This window comes from Canis lupus, chromosome 15 (assembly GCF_048164855.1).
Source record: "Canis lupus baileyi chromosome 15, mCanLup2.hap1, whole genome shotgun sequence".
In the NCBI taxonomy this organism is placed as follows: Eukaryota; Metazoa; Chordata; class Mammalia; order Carnivora; family Canidae; genus Canis; species Canis lupus.
Genome location: NC_132852.1, coordinates 28,925,078 through 28,948,661, shown reverse-complemented (window position 1 = coordinate 28,948,661; position 23,584 = coordinate 28,925,078). Strand labels below are relative to the sequence as shown.

Here is a 23,584-nt window from a genome sequence, read left to right as displayed (position 1 = left end):
TAAAATGTCCTGAGATTATCTGCGGATATCATTTATCCATGCTGGATGCTACCCCAAGTCCATAGGTAATCCAAGGAGTCAACTGGAGTTCATGTCTCCCAATATGGATGTTGAACAGACAGATCAAGGTGGGGGGAGGGGACAGCATTTATCACTAAGTTACATAAAAAATGATATAGCTAATCTATTGCTAATATCATTGCAGCCATTAGATAGCATGTCTTGGTATAAACGCAGTGATAAGCTTGAAATTTGAAAAATTAATAAGTCGGTTAGTTAATATGATCCTTTCACTCCAATTTTTTCAGTTTCTGCTGTTTGTGTATTATTAAAATACTTTTTTACTCTACTGGAGGAAATCAGCAGGTGCTTTTCAATTATTTAAACTCATCTGGAAACCAAATTACTTAATGTAATTATATCTAGAATAAAAAAATAGTAATAAAAGCCATTTACAGTTCTGAGGGAATCTGACATATATATTCACCATTTTGTAAAGAAACAATTGATTTTTCTTTTTGATTTATTTTGATTTTGTTTTCCCTAAGAATTGCAAGGGAACAATCAAAAAAAGATGGTAATATTTATCTCAGAGATAAAATGTGCTGTTTTCCAATATGCAGATATTATCCATGAAAAATCCTTTTTTTTTTTTTTTTTTGCTGTTGTTTCACCCAGTTGCATAGATAATGAGGATTCCCATGTCACCTCTGGTATAATTAATAAGGGAAGATTTCATTCTTACTGGAGCAAAGGAATATCTTAGAACTGAAACAAAACAGACAGAGAAACCAAACAAACAGCCAAGCAGGGCACAAAAGAATGTGTAACTACTACTATGAAAGAGAGAAAAGCCACAATAAACAATATAATTTGCATGTTTTAAACAACTTCATTTCCTTTTTAAAAGGCCAGAGTCTTATGAAGCTGCTTTTCCAATTATCCTGATTTTGAATCAATGGGTAGGTGTTTGGGACAGAAAATTTAAACGCAGCTGTTTGGATATGAAAACCTCCATAATTTAGACTTGAGCCAACCAATAAAGTACCCGTCAACCTTTTACAACTTCAGAAAAAGCCTCAAGCTAGCATTTATGCCCGCCTCGATATGTAAAGGCTGTACTTGGCTAGGATTTGACTCTGGGGAAATTATTCTGAAAGGAGCAAGTTAGAAAGGTATAAGCACATAGACTTGTAACACAGCAAAAACATTTGCTTTACTGGTGCAATGAAAGAGCAGCTGCACATTTCTCACAGCCCTCAATTATGATCTATGCGTACCAACACAGCACACAAATTCTGCTTTTTATATTAGTGTTCCTACAACTGACAACAAAATCTTGTTTCAAGCAACTAAAACAAGGCAGAAAGGAGAGCTCTCGTGATCCAAACAGCTAACACAGAGGTGACCATAAAGATAAACTATTCTTTCAAACATGTGCCTTTTTGAACATAATTCATTTTTAGTATGAACCTTGTAGGGCTTATCATAAATTGAACCATTTATTCTTAGAATTTAATGCCTATTCCTCTCACTGAGAAATGTTATTTTTAATTAAACAATTAAACTAAATTTGCCATCCTTGTGTGTTTTATTTAAGACTGAAAGCGCTGCTTTCACAAAGCATTGGTATTTTATTTTTCAGTCAGTAACTCCTCATAAATATATATATTTCGCCAACTGTTCTGATAGTGGCCAATTAGAGAAGTTCTTTTGGCTCCCTCTAGCTTATCTTTAAGGAATGAAATACATGACTCTCATCACACTTCTCTGAACCTATATGCGAATGTTTGGGTCACAGTGTTTTAGTCTCAGTCACAGATGTTAGACCCAGACTCTGACTCTCAAGCCAACGCCAGCTCATGACAAAACTGACACTGCCCTTTTGCAAGATGAAAAAACAAGCAAACAAACAAAAACCAAGGGGAGAAAGCAGTTTTCATAATACTGAATTTATTCCATTGGGAAAACTGCCCTTGATTCTGTGAGCATGTCTTTCAAATGCTTGATGGTTAAAATTCTGTTTTGAAATAAACATCATTGTAAATGGTAATATTTTTAGGGCCTCTACCTGGCACAATCAAAATACTACTTAAATTTCCAGATTCTGTGAACTTCTGGTTATTTACAAATCTGAGCTAATCTAAAGGAAACAGTCAACAAAACTAAATGACAACCTACAGAATGGGAGAAGATATTCACAAATGACATATCAGATAAACGGCTAGTATCCAAGATCTATAAAGAACTTTTCAAACTCAGTACCCAAGAAACAATCCAGTCATGAAATGGGCAGAAGACATGAACAGACATTTCTCCAAAGAAGAACTACACATGGCCAACAAGCACATGAAAAAAATGTTCTACATCACTTGCCATCAGGGAAATACAAATAGAAATCATAATGAGATGCCACTTTACACCAGTGAGAATGGCTAAAATTAACAAGATAGGAAAGAACAAATGTTGGCAAGGATGTGGGGAAAGGGGAACCTCTTACACCGTTGGTGGGAATGCAAGCTGGTGCAGCCACTCTGGAAAACAGCATGAAGGTTTCTCAAGAAGTTAAAAATAGAGCTACCCTATGACCCAGCAATTGCACTACTCGTATTTACCCCAAAGACAGAGATGTAGCAAAATGAGAGGATACCTGCACCCCAATGTTTATAGCAGCAATGTCCACAATAGCCAAACTGTGGAAGGAGCCATGATGTGCTTCCACATATGAATGGATACAGAAGATGCAGTATATATATACAATGGAATATTACTCAGCCATCAGAAATGCTGAATACCTACCATTACATGGAACTGGAGGGTATTGTGCTGAGTGAAATAAGTCAATTGGAGAAAGACAATTATAATAGGGTTTCACTCATTGTGGAATATAAGAAATAGTGAAAGGGACCATAAGGGAAAGGAGGGAAACTGAGTAGGGAAAAAATTAGAGAGGAAGACAAACTATGAGAGACTCCTAACTCTAGGAAAAACAAAAGGGTTGCAGAAGGGGAAGTGGGTGGGGTGATTGGGGTAACTGGGTAATGGGCATTAAGGAAGGCACATGATGAGATGAGCACTGGGTATTGTATACTATATGCTGGCAAATTGAATTTAAATAAAATATTTAAAAATCTGAGCTAATCTAAACTAAGCAGACCCTTGACTCTCTGTGATGTCAGTAACAACTGATTGGCCAAGCAGAGATGCTTCCACATTAGCCTAGATAGGAATTGCTTGAATTGACAACACCCAATTCAACATTATGTACTAATTACTTTTCTGATCTTAAAACTGTTCAAGTAGCTCAAAATAATCACCTACTCTTTCTGTCTCCAAAATCTTGTGTATACTATTAGTTTGGTCATCAAACTTTTATCATAAATAGCAGGTATTGCAAAGATAAATTTTATCTCAGGTATTCCCAAACCACTATCTATCAGTGGGGTTATAAGAAATGAGTTCAGTTGGGCTGGCCAAGCTTGGTTTTAGGGGAAGAGGCCTCAAGTTCCTCAGAGAATCACTGGTCCCCCCTGCAAACCTTCCATTTATCACTGGGTGACATTGAGGATCTCATCACTTGCCTATTCCTTAGATTCCTCCTCCTTTAAGTGCAGGCTACACAAATAATCCTGACCTCTTAAGAGAATGCAAGTGGAGTTTAGCTTACAAAATTGCAGGGATGGTTTTGATAGTATCTTAATTCTAAGTGTTAAGCCAATATGTGCAATTCAAATGGTGGAAAGGAAAATAAGTCCATTCAGGATGACTTTCCACAGGTGGAAGCCAGCTTAGCACTTTGATGATTATAGGTAGCAGAATCATATGGGAATTTGGAAACTACTGAATCGTGACAATGAACATGGGTTTCTCCATAATCTATACTTTAAGGTGATATAATTGATGTACTTCTATATAAACCCACATTGTATCTGCAAAGCCAAAAACACAACAGGAAAAACTTACATCATCCATATTTTATTACATCTGTGGATATTTCTGTTTTCTTTTGCCTCCTGAGATAGATCTTAGCTTTTGGTTCCAAGTGTTACACATTCACTAGCAGGATTTCCTATGTTGTGCAACTCTCTGAGTAACATCCATTAATCTAGATTTCTCAAGAGGTTCTAAGGCCATTAGATCCTTTAAATTGGAGAGTTGTTCTTTTATGAGCTTCATGGAGAATACACATTGAATTTCTATCCACAGATTGAAGAAAAATGTTTATTTAAAACAGGTGTATTTTTAGGTTGTTTGGGTTTCCTTAATATTTTGGAGTGTTTATCAGTTCACCTATAAAAAGCAGCATCTAGATGCTGCTTTGCTCTTTCTCAAAACTGCCTATTTAAGGGCTATAGCCTCATTCTGTATTACTAGGAAAGAGTAGGTAACACGGTGTTAGGAAACATACAGCCATAAATACAGTAATGCAAATAAACCTAACATTATCTCAGATGGACTGTCCAATTTTAAAGTACTTGAATGCAAACTGGATAAAAATAGGATTAAAAATTTTTTGATTCTTTACTTGTATTCTATACAATAATTCTAAATATTAAACAAAAATTCCAAAATATTCCTAAACAAGTTGCAAAAATACCTAAAATCTTAGTGTGAGGCCAAGAGCATTTTGCAGAGGCTTTTTTTTTTTTTAGGATTTTATTTCTTTACTTGACAGAGAGAAAGAGAACAAGCAGGGAGAGCAGCAGAAGGAGAGGGAGAAGCAGGCTCTCTGCTAACCAGGGAGCCCAATGCGGGGCTTGATCCCAGGACTCCTCGATCATGACCTGAGCCCAAGGCAGACACTCAACAGACTGAACAACCCAGGTGCCCCTTGCAGAGGTTTTTGATACTCTCCCACTCCCCTCTCCAAATCTAAGTAGAATCACACATTGCCATACAAATGCAACTTCAAAACAAACACCTAAGCCACCTCCCTGCCATAGTCTTCAGCCAGATTGTCTCTCCTAAGCCTCCCCTAAGAGAAACAGCCCTGTTCTTAGTAGGACCCCCATTTAATTGAAAATATAAAACTAACTCATCTTCTCTCTCCAAGTAAATGAGAGCCAGCCTAATAAACTGCCAAGAGGACTAGCCTACAGTAAGGAAGTTTCCTTCCAGGTCTGGCTGGGCCCCTAAAAAGCTTGGGGAAGTCCTTCCACCACTTTGGGTACCCTCCCTCCAACAAAAGGCATTTAAAATGGATAGAAAGACTCTGTCTTAGTTGGTGCCCATCTCTGTTTCAACTCAGTCAATGGCAAACCATGAGGACACTAGCTGAACTTTATGAATTAGTAAATGAATTAACACCCAGGAAGACTAATAATTCCATTGAATACTATTTACTGATTGGTACCATTGAATGATGTCAGAGTATGTTAGCACCTTTACACTGAAATTCTCCATAACTCACTATTTCTGTGTTATTCAATAATACCATTTTTCTCTTCTGATATTCCTTTTTTCTCATTTATTAGGATAATAATTTGTTTGGCTGCTATTCCTGGTTCTGTTGCTAAATAGCTATATGTTCCTCACACAGCTTCTCATTTAGTTTCTCAAAACTATATGTTTCTCTCACTACAAACATAGGGTTTAGGATTCTATAATTTTAAAATATTTTTAACCTTTTTTATTGTAAAATAAAGTGAATGGAGAAACTCCACATTAAAAAAATGTGTATCTTAGTGAACTACTTACTCTAAGATTATCACCCTTAAAAACCACCATCTAGGTCAAGAACTTGAACTGTTCCAGCTACTCCTCCTGTTGCAGGAACATGGAACATATAAAAAGCAGAATGTGTGTGTGTGTGTGTGTGTGTGTGTGTGTGTGTTTATATATAATGAATATAACTTGATGAGTTTGCACCCATAAACAATCACCACAATCAAAACCTATTATTTACAAAAGTTTTCTTCTACACTATTTATTTACTTATTTACTTGCTTATTTTATGATTAAAAACATTTAACATAAGATCTACCCTCTTAGCAAAATTTTAGAATACAATATTGGTAACTATAGGAACTATGCTATACAGTAGATCCCAAGGATAGATTCATCATGCGTAACAGAACCTCATGTCTTTTTGACCAATATCTTCTAACTTCCATTCTCCTGCAGCCTCTAGTAAACACCATTCTGCTTTCTGCTTCTATGAGTTTAATTTAGACTTCTCAGATAAGTGCGGATCATGTAGTATTTTCTTTGTGTCTGGCTTATTTCTTAGCACAATGTTATCTAGGTTCATCCATGTTGTTGCAAATGGCAAGATTTCCTTCTTTTTTAAGGCTAAATAATATTCCACTGTACACAAATACCACATTCTAACCAGTTATCTATTGGTAGACATTTAGATTGTTTCCATGTACTTGCCTGTTGTGAATACTGCTACCACGAGGATGTAGAGAAGAGGGATCCTTCTTGTGGACTGTTGATGGCAATGTAAATTGTTGCAGCCATTGTGGAAAACAGTATGGAGGCTTCTCAAAAAATTAAAATAGAAGTATCATGTTATCCAGCAATCCTACTCCTCGGTATATATCTAAAGGAATTGAAGTCAATATCTTGAAAAGGTATCTAAATGGCCATGATGATGGCAATTCTCAATGAAAGGGGAAAAAAATGAAATGACAGAATTTCTAAATAATAATGATAAAACAGAGATATATAGAAATTAATCTTTAGAAGACATTTCATAGACTAATCATTTTTGTGAGTCAGAAAAATGAAAGACTAAATAAACTGAACACCAGCTCAAAAATCCATAAAATGAAAAAGTAAAAAGAAAGCACAAGGAAAAAATTAAAGGTGGAAATTAATGAGGCAGAGAATAGAAAAATAGTAGTCAACAAATAAAATTCCTGTAGGTTATTTTAAAGAAATTAATAAAATAAGGGATATGTCATAAGTATGAAAAATAAGAAATGAAGACAAATAACCACTCAAACAGAAAAATTAAAAACATCTTAAGAGATTACATTGCAGACTTCTATTCAAATAACTTTGAACACCTACATGAAATGGATAATTTCCTAAGGTAATACAGACTAATGATATTTGACTCTATTATAAATAGATAACATTTTCCACAGAAGATAAAAATAAAGCTATTAAGAAACTACACCATTTTAAAATCACTTTGCACTAAATTTAGAAGAAAAATCTATCAAACTTTTAAAGAGTCGGAATTTCCAATGATTTATAAATTGTTCTAGAACACTGAAGATGAAGGGACATTCCTAGTTTTTAAAGAAGTATTACACTGACACCTAAATCTGAATTTTTTAAGCAAAAAAATAAAAAAATAAAAATAACCCTAAAGAGTTATACACTTATAGATATCAATGTAAAAATACTAAAAACATTAGCAAATCAGAATTCTACACATTAAGAAATAAATAGAAGACAACAAAAATATGAGAGAAAACATGAGTTTGGTGAAGTTCAAGTGACTTTTCAATATCTTTACTAATTGTTTCTCCTTTCTCTAAAATGTAAGTATTAACTCTAAAAAAATTTTTCAGATCTACTTCAAATTAATCTTTATTTTCTTTTTAAATTTAAAGAATGTTATCATGTAACTTGTTACTTGCAAAAGAAAATGACTTCAAAATTAATGCCAATGTTGTTTTGTAAAATGATTTAAAAAGTAACGAAGGCATATTTCAAATAACTATTGGCATGAGATCATTATATTTTGTTATCTTTAATGATATAAAATTCATAGAATAGTTTCTCCTTGTTTTATGTTTTTTAAAATCAAACTTCTGTTAGTTTTACCATTTCACTAGAATCATGTTCTAACTCCATTAAATTAAATTCCATGAGGGCAGCCCAGGTGGCTAGTGGTTTAGCGCTGCCTTCAGCCCAGGGCGTGATCCTGGGGACCTGGTATTGAGGCCCGCGTGGGGCTCCCTGCACTGAGCCTGCTTCTCCCTCTACCTGTGTCTCTGCCTCTCTCACTCTGTCTCTCTGTCTCTCATGAATAAATAAATAAAATCTTTAAAAAAAAATTCCATGAGCAACTCCTTGCTTTTATTACTCTAACTTCAAGGCTCTATTCTAAAAAATCAATAGGCAATGTAACTCTTTTGAAAAAAAGAAATATCTCGATCTAGATTTAAAAAGACCTCTTTTGAAGCTAGAAAAAATCTACAGTTGCATATCAAATTCATTAATAGGACTATCTTTTAGACAACGTATATAGTAATCTACTTAATCAAATAAAAATTTTTATGTATTCCCTGTATAAATGTAACCATTGTGAGTTTCAAAAACTCTCAAACAAAAAGTGTTTCAAGATTTTTGTTCTTGCTTCTTTTGGACACCTTGAAAATCTTATTAACAACTGTGAATATGAAAAATACAATCAAAAACAATAATAAGGATATTTAACATAAGTATCCAGCCTAGTTCATTGCTAATAGACAAACAGCTAAACCTCAAACTACTGTATTTCAGTTACTGTACTGAAAGCCTGTGCATTGTGATTATTAAACATCACACATCATCCATCCATTCACTGTAATCACTGATTAAAGGGTTTTGTCTATATTTTCTTCTCATGGTTGTATAGATTAGATGAATTTTTTGAAAAGAGACATGTGTCAGATCACACTGAATTACTTTGATATTGATATTAATTTGTGCCCTTGTTACTATTTATTAGTAATAACATAATACTACAGTAAGATCGCTCTAATTTCTCAACAAGATTGTTACATCCCTTTTTACAGAATGTTTATATTTCCATAAAGATTAAATATTCAGTCTCCCTTCCCATACTCTATAATGAAGAAATGTCTTGTGCTTTTTCCATATCATTAGCCCTTCATTCATTCCAAGCACTTTATGTTGTCTCTAATGGTATCTATTTTTGCACTGCAATATCGGAGAATTGCAAAACTGGACAAAAGTTTCACAATAGATTTGTAAATTAAATCATTTTCATTAAAAGGAAAATATTTGTATTGTCAATAACTTTATGTGAAGTACTTTAAAAAGGCATATTTCCATATTATAATATGTCATGAAATAAAGCTATGACAGTTCAAAAAAAAAGAAAAAATAAATAAATACATGACCAAATAGAATTTATTCTTGGAGTGCAAGGTTGATTCAAAATAAAGTAATACATTAATATCATCCTCCATATTACTAAATCTAAGGAAAATTTCATATGAGTATCTCCATATATTACTAAAAATTCTTTTGACAAAAATTCAACATCCATTCCTGATGAAGACCCTGAAGAAAATAGAAACTGAGATTTGCTTTCTTAGCGTAATTTTTAAAAATATATAATATATAAAATAACTATACTATGATTTTATAATAATAATATAATAACATAATATCTATGATACTATTATGATAGTATTACCTCAGAGAATCAATGATAAAAGAAACTTAACCAAAAAAAGAATTTAATAACGCAGCAAGATATAAAAATAACATGAAGAAATCAATGGCCTTCATAAAAACAAGCAAACCAGTTAAAGGTTGTGATGATAGAGAAAAACCATATTTGCAACAGCAACAAAGAAGAATCAATATGTAGGAGTAAGTACACTTAATGAGTCTATGTGCAAAACTTATATGAAAAAACCTTAAAATATAAAAATGTCCTGGTTCAGCACTGACATGTAGAGCTTAGAATGCGTCACTCCTATCTGTACAATAAGGAAAAGCTGGACAATCTGAAAATCAATTACTTTTCTTGGTCCCATAAGAGAACTGAGGTTGCAAAGTAAATCAATACTCCCAAATCTTGAGAGGCAGGCATGTACAGAGAGTCACAGCTAAGAACAGACTACTTGTAATTTAAGCATCTAGAGTGATAAATTAGGAACACTTAAATGGTAAGTTTTAATTGTTGGAAACTGGGTGTGTGAGAATGAGAAATTCGTTGGGGGCCAAAGTCTTGAGAGAAAAGGCTTTACCTTCAGGAACCCCACCAGGTTCTCCTAAGGAGAATTAGAGGAAGATTTCCTCCCAGCTTTGTCAGGGAGAGGGGTCAAGAGTAATCACTGTGAAATAATCCCAAAGCCTTCTCCACAACAAAGGTCTACTATCACAAAATGCATGTTTGAGTCTTATCTCAGATGAGGGAAGGTCATTCCTCATACTCTAGACCCCTTTGGCCTTCCTGTCTCACTTTAGAAGGGAAAAAAAAAATGTTAACAGGGGTCAGGGCTTCTGGAAATCAATTGAGAACACTGTAACCAAGGAAGGAAGCATGGGGCGGGGAGGGGGGGAGGGAGAAAAAAACCAACTGTGCCACTGGACAAACAAACTGTAAAGGTTATAGCCAAATACACAGTCTTACTACAAGACTGAGATTTAATTTTAAGATTATAGGGGATCCCTGGGTGGCGCAGCGGTTTGGTGCCTGCCTTCGGCCCAGGGTGTGATCCTGAAGTCCTGGGATTGAGTTCCATGTCAGGCTCCTTGCATGGAGCCTGCTTCTCCCTCTGCCCGTGTCCCTGCCTCTCTCTATCTCTCTGTGTCTCTCATGAATAAATGAATAAAGTCTTTAAAAAATAATAATAATTTTAAGATTATAAACTGCTCTCCCTCCTTGCCTTTTACCATCACACCAACAGAAGTCTAGTATTATAACAACAGACTTGTTGGAAAGAGCTTCAAGCCACAGACTTTCTCTGAGGAATACATAAAAGCCCAAAGTCAAAAGGGGAAACCAAAATAAGAACACTGGAGGTATCTGAAGTTTCTGGCACCATAGCTATGACAAACATTAAGCCCACAATCACATAAATTTTCTTACTGAAAGTCCATTTATCAACCTCTGGTACTTAATACAAGTTCAGTTTTCCACAAAATATTAGGAGATACACCAAAGTCAAGAAAAACAAAAATTTAAAGAGACAAACCAATCATCAGAATCACACCCAGATGTGACAAAGATATTAGAATTATCAGGCAAGAAACTTAAAATAGCTATGGTTAATATGTTAAGAGCTCTAATGGAAAAAATAGACAATATACAAGAGCAAATATACAATATAAGGAGGCAGATGGGAACTTTAAGAAAGACTTAAAAGGAGATGCTAGAAATCACAAACATAGTTACAGAGGTAATGCCTCTGATGAGGTCATCAGTAAACTTGACACAGCCAAGGAAAGAATCAGCAAGCTTGATAAAACAATAGAAACTTCCCAAACTGGGATGCCTAGATGGCTCAGTGGTTGAGCATCTGCCTTTGGCTCGGGGTGTGATCCTGGAGTCCTGGGATTGAGTCCCACATCGTGCTCCTGCATGGAGCCTGCTTCTCCTCTGCCTGTGTCTCTGCCTCTCGGTGTCTCTCATGAATAAATAAATAAAATCTTAAACAAAAAAAAAAAAAAAAGAAGAAAGAAAGAAAGAAACTTTCCAAACTGAATTGCAAAGAGTAAAAAGCAAATATAAAAAAACAAACAGAATATCCAAGAACTGTGGGACATGGTATAACATATGCATAAATGGAATACCAGTAGAAGAAAGAGAACGGAACAGAAAAAATTTTTGATGTAATAATGGTTGAGAATTTGACAAATTTAATCACACGAAGCAAAGCACAGATCTAGGAAAACCGAGATCACCAACCAGGATAAATATCTCAACAAAATCTGAAAAACTCCCACACCTGAGTCTATCATATTCAAACTAAAAACCAAAGACAAACAGAAACCTTGAAGATATGAAGAAACCAGAAAAGGAAAAAAAAAAAAAAAACCCACCTTGCCTATAGAGGAACAAAAGTAAGAATTATGGGGGACTTCTAATCAGAAACCTTGCAAGCAAAAAAAAGAGTGGAATGAAATATTTAAAGTGTTGAAAGGGGGGAAAAATCTATCAATGTAGAATTCTATATCCAGAAAAAGTATACTTTATTTTTTTTTTAATTTTTTTATTTATTTATGATAGTCACAGAGAGAGAAAGAGAGAGAGGCAGAGACACAGGCAGAGGGAGAAGCAGGCTCCATGCACCGGAAGCCCGATGTGGGATTCGATCCCGGGTCTCCAGGATCGCGCCCTGGGCCAAAGGCAGGCGCCAAACCGCTGCGCCACCCAGGGATCCCGAAAAAGTATACTTTAAAATTGTAAGAGAAATAAGGATTCTATCAGATAAATAAAAACCGAGGTAATTCATCACCAGCAGACCTAACTTCTAAGAAATTTTAAGAGAAGTTTTTTTAGGCAGAAGGGAAATATTTTTTAAATATTTTATTTATTTATTCATGAGCAACAGAGAGAGAGAGAGGCAGAGACAGAGGCAGAGGGAGAGCAGGCTCCACACAGGGAGCCCAATGTGGGACTCGATCCTGGGTCTCCAGGATCAGGCCCCAGGCTGAAGGCGGTGCTAAACCACTGAGCCACCTGGGCTGCCCTGAAGGGAAATTATATAGAACAGAAACCTAGGTTTTCAAAAAAATGGGGGGGGGGGGGGGGTTGGGAGTGGAGAGTGTGCCAAAAAAGAAATAAATGAAGGCAAAATTAAGATATTTTCTTGTTCTTATTCTTAGTTAACTAAAACATTACTGTTTAAATTAATAAGAGTAATAATGCATTGGGTAATTATAACATGTGGATAAGTGAAATGAATGACAACAGTGTTGCAAGGGACAGAAAAGAAAAATGGAGAAAGTACTCTGTTATATAACAACTGTGCTACATGTGAAGTGGCATAACATTAGGTGAAGGTGGACTTAGTTTAGTTAAAAATGAACATTTTAAACTCTAGAGCAACCACTAAAAAAATTTTTTTAAGAAGTATAACTGATACACTAAAAGAAGATATAAAATGGAATCACACAAATGCTCAATTAAAAACAGAAAAGGTTGAGGCACTTGGGTGGCTCAGTCAACCGTTGAGCTTCTGGCTCTTGGTTTTGGCTCAGGTCATGAACTGAGGGTTGTGAGACTGAGCCCCACACTGAGCTCCCGGCTCAGTGCAGAGTCTGCTTGAGATTCTCCCCCTTTCCTCCTCCTCCAACTTGCTCATACTTTCTCCCTCTTTCTCTCTAAAATCAACAAACAGATCTTTAAAAAAAAAGAGAGAGAGAGAAAGGCATAAAAAGAGAAAAGAAACAAAGAATATATTCAACAAACAAAACCATTACAAATATGGAAGCATTAATGTAATTATATCAGTAATCAATTTAAACATAAATTGTCAAAATACACCATTAAAAGACATATTGGCAGAGTGGATAAATATCAAGATATAATCATATACTGCCTTCAATAAAGTTACTTTAAGTATAAATATTCAGATAGGTTAAAAGTAAAGGGATGGAGAGAGATACCATACTCACATCTATCAGTGGAAAACTGGAGTAGCCATATTAATGTCAGGCAATGCAAACTTCCAAATAAGGAAAATAATAAAATATTTAGAAAAGAGCAATGCATAATTATAAAGGAGTCAATTCCCCAAGAAGATATGACAACTTTGAATGTGTGGTGTGCACCTAATATCAGAGTATCAAAATATATGAGTGACAAAACTGACAGAACTGAAGGAATAAAAAGACAAACTTTAATATGTATAGACTTCAATACCCCTCTCATGTAATTGGGAGACCAAGCACACAGAAAATTAGTGAGAATATAGATGACCTGAATTATCAATCATTACCAATTGACTGGATCTAACTCACACTTATAAAATATTCCACCAAACACAATAGAACACATATTCTTCTAAGACTTGGAACATTCACCAATAAAGACCACATTGTAGCCATGAAATTATGCATTAAAAATGTAAAAGACGGAAATGACACAAAGTATTTTCTAGACCATAATGGGATTAAGTTTAAAAAATCAGTTAATAGAAATATAGCTAGAAACCCCCAGATATTGGAATTTAAACAAAACACTTTTGAATAACCCACAAGTCATAGATGATATCTCAAATTTAAACACATTTTGAAATAAATGAGAATATAACTTATCACAATTTGTGGACTGTAGTGAAAGCAGTACTTAGATGGAAACTTTAGCATTAAATACATACATTAGAAAGCAGGAAAGATCAAAAATCAATAACCAAAAGCTAGATTTTTGAACTTTGAAAATATCAATAAAGTAGGTAAATATCCAGGAAACCAAGAAAAGAAAACATTACCAATATAAAAATTAAATTATCATTATCAAAAACAAAATATTATCAGATATGTCATGGACATTAAGAGATAATAAAGAATACTAAAGAGAAGTAGATACCCATAAATTGGATAACTTAGATGAAATGGGTCAATTCCTAAAAATATACAAACTACCAAAATTCAAGCAGAAATAGGTCATCTAAATAGCTCTGTTATCTATTAAAGAAATTGAATCAGTAAAAAATAATCTTCCAAAAAAGAAAAAAGAAGTCAGGGACATGGATTCACTGGTGAATTCTACCATAGTTAAAGAAGAAATAATCCCAATTCTCCACAATTTTTTCCAGAAAACAGAAGTAGAGGGAAAAGTTCTTAACACATTCTATGAGGCTGACATTGTCCTGCTAATTCCAAAACCAGACAAAGACATTACAAGAATGGAAATATCTCCCATTAATATTGACTCAAAAATGTTCAACAAAATATTAGCAAATCAAATCCAACAATGTATAAAAAATAATTATACACCACAATCAAGTGGGGTTTATTCAAGATATGCATGACCGGGGATCCCTGGGTGGCGCAGCGGTTTGGCACCTGCCTTTGGCCCAGGGCGCGATCCTGGAGTCCCGGGATCGAATCCCACGTCGGGCTCCCGGTGCATGGAGCCTGCTTCTCCCTCTGCCTGTGTCTCTGCCTCTCTCTCTCTCTCTCTCTCTCTCTGTGACTATCATAAATAAATTTTAAAAAAAAAGATATGCATGACCAATTTCAACATTTAAAAATCTATCATTGTCATCTACCGTATCAGCATACTAGAGAAGCAAAATCACATGATCTTTTAAACTGAAGCAGAAAAAGCATCTAACAAAATCAAATGTCCATTCATGATAAAACTCTCAACAAACTAGTAATGGAAGGGAATGGCTTCATTATGGTAAAGAACATATACAAGGCCCTACATGTAACATTATACTTAATGATAATAGGCTGCATGCTTTCCTCCTGAGATTGTGAATAAGACAAGGTGTCCTCTCTCATCATTTCTATTCAACATCATACTTGGAAGTCCTAGCTAGTACAATAAGACAAGAGAAGGAAATAGATTGTATAGATTGAAAAGCAAAAAATAAAATGGACTTTATTCACAGATAATCTGATTATCTATGTAGAAAACTCCAACGAATCTATGAAAAAAAGCCATTATAACTATTAAGTAAATGTAGTAAGTTCCAGGACACAAGGTCAATATAAAATAGTAAGTTTCTTTTCTATATACCAATGAATAATAGGAATTTGAAATTTAAAAATACAATTTACCATAGTACAAAAGATAACAAAAATACTTAGGTATAATATTTCAGCTTAGGTATAATATTTGTACAGGTGGAATATTTGTATACCTGTACAGGTGGAAAACTACAAAACACCAATGAAAGAGATTTTAAAAATCTAAATAAAGATATTTCATATTTGTGGATTAGAAGATTCAATATTATCAAGATGTCAATTTTCCCCAGTTTTATCTGTGAAGTCAATACAGTCCCAATCAAAATCCCAGGAACCTATTTTACAGATATCAATAAATCAATTCTAAAGTTTTTATGAAAAGGCAAAAGGCCTAGAATGGCCAACACAATACTGAAAAAGAACAAAGTTGGAGATTCACACTACCCAGTTTTAAGACTTACTTTAGCTACAATAATCAAGACAGTACAATATTGGTGAGAGAATAAAGCCACATTAATGGGACAAAACAAACAGGTTAGAAAGAGAACCATACAAACATAGTTGCCTGATTTTTGTCAAAATCACAAAGATAATTCAATGGAGAAAGGAAAGTCTTTCCCAAAAAATGGTGCTGGAACAAAAAATGGGTATCATATGCAAAAAAATCAACCTAGATACAGACCTTATATGTTTTTTAAAAAATAACTCAAAATTAAACATAGCCCTACAAGTAAAATGCAAAGTTATAAAACTACAAGAATATATTAGAAGAACATCTGTGTGGCCTTAGGTTTGATGATGACTTTTGATACAACACCAAAAGCATAATCCATGAAAGAAAAAGTCAATAGCCTTAATATATCAAAATGTAAAACTTCTACTCTATGAAATACACTAAGAAAATGAAAAGATAAGCCACAGATTGGGAGAAAATATACATATTTATTAAATAATTATGTCTAAAATATGTGAGAATACTTAAAACTTAAAAAAAGCCCTCACACATCTCAATTTTAAAATGGGGAAAAGATCTGAAATATACCTCACCAAAGAAGATACACAGATGGAAGATAAGCATATGAAAAGATATTCAATGTTATATGTCATCAAAGAAATGCATATTATAAATTTTGAATACTAACCCTTTATCGATATGTCATTTGCAAATATCTTCTCCCATTTTGTAGGTTGCCTTTTAGTTTTGTTGATTGTTTCCTTCACTGTGCAGAAGCTTTTTATCTTGATGAAGTCCCAATAGTTCATTTTTGCTAGAGTGTGTTATGCAAAGTGAAAGAAGTCAGTCAGAGAAAGACAAATACCATATGATTTCACTCATATGTGGAATTTAAGAAACAAAACAGATGAACATACGAGAAGGGGGGAAAAGAAAGGAAAGGAAACCATAAGAGACTCCTAACTCTAGAGAACAAACTGAGGGTTGATAGAGGGGAGGTAGGCAGGGGATGGGCTGAATGGGTGATAAATTAAGGAATGCACTTGTGATGAGCACTGGGTATTGAATATAAGTGAGGAATCATTAAATTCTACTCCTAAAACCAACATTACACTGTATGTTAACTAACTAGAATTTAAATAAACTTTGATGGAAAACAAGAAAGCACAACACAGAGGAGGGGCAAGACGGCGGAAGAGTAGGGTCCCCAAATCACCTGTCCCCACCAAATTACCTAGATAACCTTCAAATCATCCTGAAAATCTACGAATTCGGCCTGAGATTTAAAGAGAGACCAGCTGGAATGCTACAGTGAGAAGAGTTCGCGCTTCTATCAAGGTAGGAAGACGGGGAAAAAGAAATAAAGAAACAAAGGCCTCCAAGGGGGAGGAGCCCCGCGAGGAGCCGGGCTGAGGCCGGGGCGAGTGTCCCCAGGACAGGAGAGCCCCGTCCCGGAGGAGCAGGAGCTGCACCGACCTTCCCGGGCGGAAAGGGGCTCGCAGGGAGTTGGAGCAGGACCCCAGGAGGGCGGGGGTGCCCTCGGGCTCCCTGGGACACTAACAGACACCTGCGCCCCGGGACAGTGCGCCGAGCTCCCTAAGGGCTGCAGCGCACGGCGGGACCCGGAGCAGCTCGGGGGGCTCGGGCGGCGGCTCCGCGGAGGGGGCTGCGGGGCGGAGCAGCTCGGAGGGGCTCGGGTGGGAGCGCGAATCCAACAGCGCAGGCTCGGGAGCACTGGGCACCGGGACACAACCCAGGATCCGGCCTCCCCCCGGACAGGCAGAGGCCGGGAGGGCCCAGGACAGCAAGGATGCTCCTGCCCCGAGCTGAGCAGATCAGCGGCCCCTGAATCCAGGGCTCCAGAGCTGCGGCAGCCACTGCGGTTGTTCCTCCTGGGGCCTCACGGGGTAAACAACCCCCACTGAGCCCTGCACCAGGCAGGGGCAGAGCAGCTCCACCAAGTGCTCACACCTGAAAATCTGCACAACAGGCCCCTCCCCCAGAAGACCAGCTAGACTGACTGACAACTTCCAGGGGAAGCCAAGGGACTTAAAGTATACAGAATCAGAAGATACTCCCCCGGGTTTTTTTTTTTTTTTTTTTTTCTTTTTGATTTCTGATTACTTCCCCCACCCTTTTTTTTACCTTTCTTTCTTTTTATCTTTTTCTTCTCTTTTTTCCGTTTTTTCTTCCTTTTTTCTTTTTTCTTTCTCTTTTCTTTCCTTCTCTCTCTCTCTTTTTCTGCTTTTCCCAAAACAACTTGTTTTTGGCCACTCTGCACTGAGCAAAATGACTAGAAGGAAAACCTCACCTCAAAAGAAAGAATCAGAAATAGTCCTCTCTCCCACAGAGTTACAAAATCTGGATTACAATTCAGTGTCAGAAAGCCAATTCAGAAGCACTATCATACAGCTACTGGTGGCTCTAGAAAAAAGCATAAAGAACTCAAGAGACTTCATGACTGCAGAATTTAGATCCAATCAGGCAGAAATTAAAAATTAATTGAATGAGATGCAATCCAAACTAGAAGTCCTAACAACGAGGGTTAAAGAGGTGGAGGAACGAGTGAGTGACATAGAAGACAAGTTGATGGCAAAGAGGGAAACTGAGGAAAAAAGAGACAAACAATTAAAAGACCATGAAGACAGATTAAGGGAAATAAACGACAGCCTGAGGAAGAAAAACCTACATTTAATTGGGGTTCCCGAGGGCGCCGAAAGGGACAGAGGGCCAGAATATGTATTTGAACAAATCCTAGCTGAAAACTTTCCTAATCTGGGAAGGGAAACAGGCATTCAGATCCAGGAAATAGAGAGATCCCCCCTAAAATCAATAAAAACCGTTCAACACCTCGACATTTAATAGTGAAGCTTGCAAATTCCAAATATAAAGAGAAGATCCTTAAAGCAGCAAGAGACAAGAAAACCCTGACTTTTATGGGGAGGAATATTAGGGTAACAGCAGACCTCTCCACAGAGACCTGGCAGGCCAGAAAGGGCTGGCAGGATATATTCAGGGTCCTAAATGAGAAGAACATGCAACCAAGAATACTTTATCCAGCAAGGCTCTCATTCAAAATGGAAGGAGAGATAAAGAGCTTCCAAGACAGGCAGCAACTGAAAGAATATGTGACCTCCAAACCAGCTCTGCAAGAAATTTTAAGGGGGCCTCTTAAAATTCCCCTTTAAGAAGAAGTTCAGTGGAACAATCCACAAAAACAAGGACTGAATAGATATCATGATGACACTAAACTCATATCTGTCAATAGTAACTCTGAACGTGAATGGGCTTAATGACCCCATCAAAAGGCGCAGGGTTACAGACTGGATAAAAAAGCAGGACCCATCTATTTGCTGTCTACAAGAGACTCATTTTAGACAGAAGGACACCTACAGCCTGAAAATAAAAGGTTGGAGAACCATTTACCATTCAAATGGTCCTCAAAAGAAAGCAGGGGTAGCCATCCTTATATCAGATAAACTAAAATTTACCCCGAAGACTGTAGTGAGAGATGAAGAGGGACACTATCTCATACTTAAAGGATCTATCCAACAAGAGGACTTAACAATCCTCAATATATATGCCCCGAATGTGGGAGCTGCCAAATATTTAAACCAATTAATAACCAAAGTGAAGAAATACTTAGATAATAATACACTTATACTTGGTGACTTCAATCTAGCTCTTTCTACCCTCGATAGGTCTTCTAAGCACAACATCTCCAAAGAAACGAGAGCTTTAAATGATACACTGGACCAGATGGATTTCACAGATATATACAGAACTTTACATCCAAACTCAACTGAATACACATTCTTCTCAAGTGCACATGGAACTTTCTCCAGAATAGACCACATACTGGGTCACAAATAGGGTCTGAACCGATACCAAAAGATTGGGATCGTCCCCTGCATATTCTCAGACCATAATGCCTTGAAATTAGAACTAAATCACAAAAAAAAAAAAAAAAAAAAAAAAAAAAAAGAACTAAATCACAACAAGAAGTTTGGAAGGACCTCAAACACGTGGAGGTTAAGGACCATCCTGCTAAAAGATGAAAGGGTCAACCAGGAAATTAAGGAAGAATTAAAAAGATTCATGGAAACTAATGAGAATGAAGATACAACCGTCCAAAATCTTTGGGATGCAGCAAAAGCAGTCCTAAGGGGGAAATACATCACAATACAAGCATCCATTCAAAAACTGGAAAGAACTCAAATACAAAAGCTAACCTTACACATAAAGGAGCTAGAGAAAAAACAGCAGATGGACCCTACGCCCAGCAGAAGAAGAGAGTTAATTAAAATTTGAGCAGAACTCAACAAAATCGAGACCAGAAGAACTGTGGAACAGATCAACAGAACCAGGAGTTGGTTCTTTGAAAGAATTAATAAGATAGATAAACCATTAGCCAACCTTACTAAAAAGAAGAGAGAGAAGACTCAAATTAATAAACTCATGAATGAGAAAGGAGAGATCACTACCAACACCAAGGAAATACAAACGATTTTAAAAACATATTATGAACAGCTATACGCCAATAAATTAGGCAATCTAGAAGAAATGGACGCACTCCTGGAAAGCCACAAACTACCAAAACTGGAACAGGAAGAAATAGAAAACCTGAACAGGCCAATAACCAGGGAGGAAATTGAAGCAGTCATCAAAAACCTCCCAAGACACAAGAGTCCAGGGCCAGATGGCTTCCCAGGGGAATTTTATCAAACGTTTAAAGAAGAAACCATACCTATTCTCCTAAAGCTGTTTGGAAAGATAGAAAGAGATGGAGTACTTCCAAATTCGTTCTATGAGGCCAGCATCACCTTAATTCCAAAACCAGACAAAGACCCCACCAAAAAGGAGAATTACAGACCAATATCCCTGATGAACATGGATGCAAAAATTCTCAACAAGATACTAGCCAATAGGATCCAACAGCACATTAAGAAAATTATTCACCATGACCAAGTAGGATTTATCCCCGGGACGCAAGGCTGGTTCAACACTCGTAAAACAATAAATGTGATTCATCATATCAGCAAGAGAAAAACCAAGAACCATATGATCCTCTCATTAGATGCAGAGAAAGCATTTGACAAAATACAGCATCCATTCCTGATCAAAACTCTTCAGAGTGTAGGGATAGAGGGAACTTTCCTCGACATCTTAAAAGCCAACTACGAAAAGCCCACAGCAAATATCACTCTCAATGGGGAAGCACTGGGAGCCTTTCCCCTAAGATCAGGAACAAGACAGGGATGTCCACTCTCACCACTGCTATTCAACATAGTATTGGAAGTCCTAGCCTCAGCAATCAGACAACAAAAAGACATTAAAGGCATTCAAATTGGCAAAGAAGAAGTCAAACTCTCCCTCTTCGCCGATGACATGATACTCTACATAGAAAACCCAAAAGCCTCCACCCCAAGATTGCTAGAACTCATACGGCAATTTGGTAGTGTGGCAGGATACAAAATCAATGCCCAGAAATCAATGGCACTTCTATACACTAACAATGAGACTGAAGAAAGAGAAATTAAGGAGTCAATCCCATTTACAATTGCACCCAAAAGCATAAGATACCTAGGAATAAACCTAACCAAAGATGTAAAGGATCTATACCCTCAAAACTATAGAACACTTCTGAAAGAAATTGAGGAAGACACAAAAAGATGGAAAAATATTCCATGCTCATGGATTGGGAGAATTAATATTGTGAAAATGTCAGTGTTACCCAGGGCAATTTACACGTTTAATGCAATCCCTATCAAAATACCATGGACTTTCTTCAGAGAGTTAGAACAAATTATTTTAAGATTTGTGTGGAATCAGAAAAGACCCCGAATAGCCAGGGGAATTTTAAAAAAGAAAACCAGAGCTGGGGGCATCACAATGCCAGATTTCAGGTTGTACTACAAAGCTGTGATCATCAAGACAGTGTGGTACTGGCACAAAAACAGACACATAGATCAATGGAACAGAATAGAGAACCCAGAAGTGGACCCTGAACTTTATGGTCAACTAATATTCGATAAAGGAGGAAAGACTATCCATTGGAAGAAAGACAGTCTCTTCAATAAATGGTGCTGGGAAAATTGGACATCCACATGCAGAAGAATGAAACTAGACCACTCTCTTGCACCATACACAAAGATAAACTCAAAATGGATGAAAGATCTAAATGTAAGACAAGAGTCCATCAAAATCCTAGAGGAGAACACAGGCAACACCCTATTTGAACTCGGCCACAGTAACTTCTTGCAAGATCCATCCACGAAGGCAAAAGAAACAAAAGCAAAAATGAACTATTGGGACTTCATCAAGATAAGAAGCTTTTGCACAGCAAAGGATACAGTCAACAAAACTCAAAGACAACCTACAGAATGGGAGAAGATATTTGCAAATGACATATCAGATAAAGGGCTAGTTTCCAAGATCTATAAAGAACTTATTAAACTCAACACCAAAGAAACAAACAATCCAATCATGAAATGGGCAAAAGACATGAAGAGAAATCTCACAGAGGAAGACACAGACATGGCCAACATGCATATGAGAAAATGCTCTGCATCACTTGCCATCAGGGAAATACAAATCAAAACCACAATGAGATACCACCTCACACCAGTGAGAATGGGGCAAATTAACAAGGCAGGAAACCACAAATGTTGGAGAGGATGTGGAGAGAAGGGAACCCTCTTACACTGTTGGTGGGAATGTGAACTGGTGCAGCCACTCTGGAAAACTGTGTGGAGGTTCCTCAAAGAGTTAAAAATATACCTGCCCTACGACCCAGCAATTGCACTGTTGGGGATTTACCCCAAAGATACAAATGCAATGAAACGCGGGGACACCTGCACCCCAATGTTTCTAGCAGCAATGTCCACAATAGCCAAACTGTGGAAGGGGCCTCGGTGTCCATCGAAAGATGAATGGATAAAGAATATGTGGTTTATGTATACAATGGAATATTCCTCAGCCATTAGAAATGACAAACACACACCATTTGCTTCAACATGGATGGAACTGGAGGGTATTATGCTGAGTGAAGTAAGTCAGTCGGAGAAGGACAAACAGTGTATGTTCTCATTCATTTGGGGAATATAAATAATAGTGAAAGGGAATATAAGGGAAGGGAGAAGAAATATGTGGGAAATATCAGAAAGGGAGACAGAACATAAAGACTCCTAACTCTGGGAAATCAACTAGGGGTGGTGGAAAGGGAGGAGGGCAGGGGGTGGGGGTGAGTGGGTGACGGGCACTGAGGGGGACACTTGATGGGATGAGCACTGGGTGCTATTCTGTATGTTGGTAAATTGAACACCAATAAAAAATTAATTTATTAAAAAAAAATTAAAAAAAGAAAGCACAATACATCTATTAGAGTGACTAAAATACAAAAAAAAATTGACAATACTAACTTCTGGCAAGGTTGTGAAATAACTGGAACTCTCATTTTTTTTGCTGGTGGAAATGCAAAGTGGTACAGACACTTTGGAAGACACTCTGATGCATTCTTATAAAATGGAACCTAGTTTTACCACATAACCCAGCAATTGCACTGCTAGGTATTTATTTCCTCAACTGATTTGAAAACATGTCCACACAAAACCTATGGTCTCAGGGCTGTGAGATCAAACCCGTCATCGGGCTCTGCACTCAGCACAGAGTCTGCTTCTGATTCTCAACTTTTCTCCCTCCCTCCCCCTCTGCCCTTCTCCTGGCTTGCATCCTGGTGCAAGCTCTCTCTCTCTCTCTCTCTCTCTTTCTCTAATAAACAAAATC

At 36.7% G+C, this 23,584-nt stretch overlaps 1 long non-coding RNA gene across 2 annotated transcripts in view; it reads right to left on the bottom strand.

The window, feature by feature from the left end:
- Positions 1-23,584, bottom strand: part of LOC140604803 (uncharacterized) — a 135,034-nt gene that overhangs the window by 39,962 nt on the left and 71,488 nt on the right. The gene's annotated exons all lie outside the window — the stretch shown is intronic.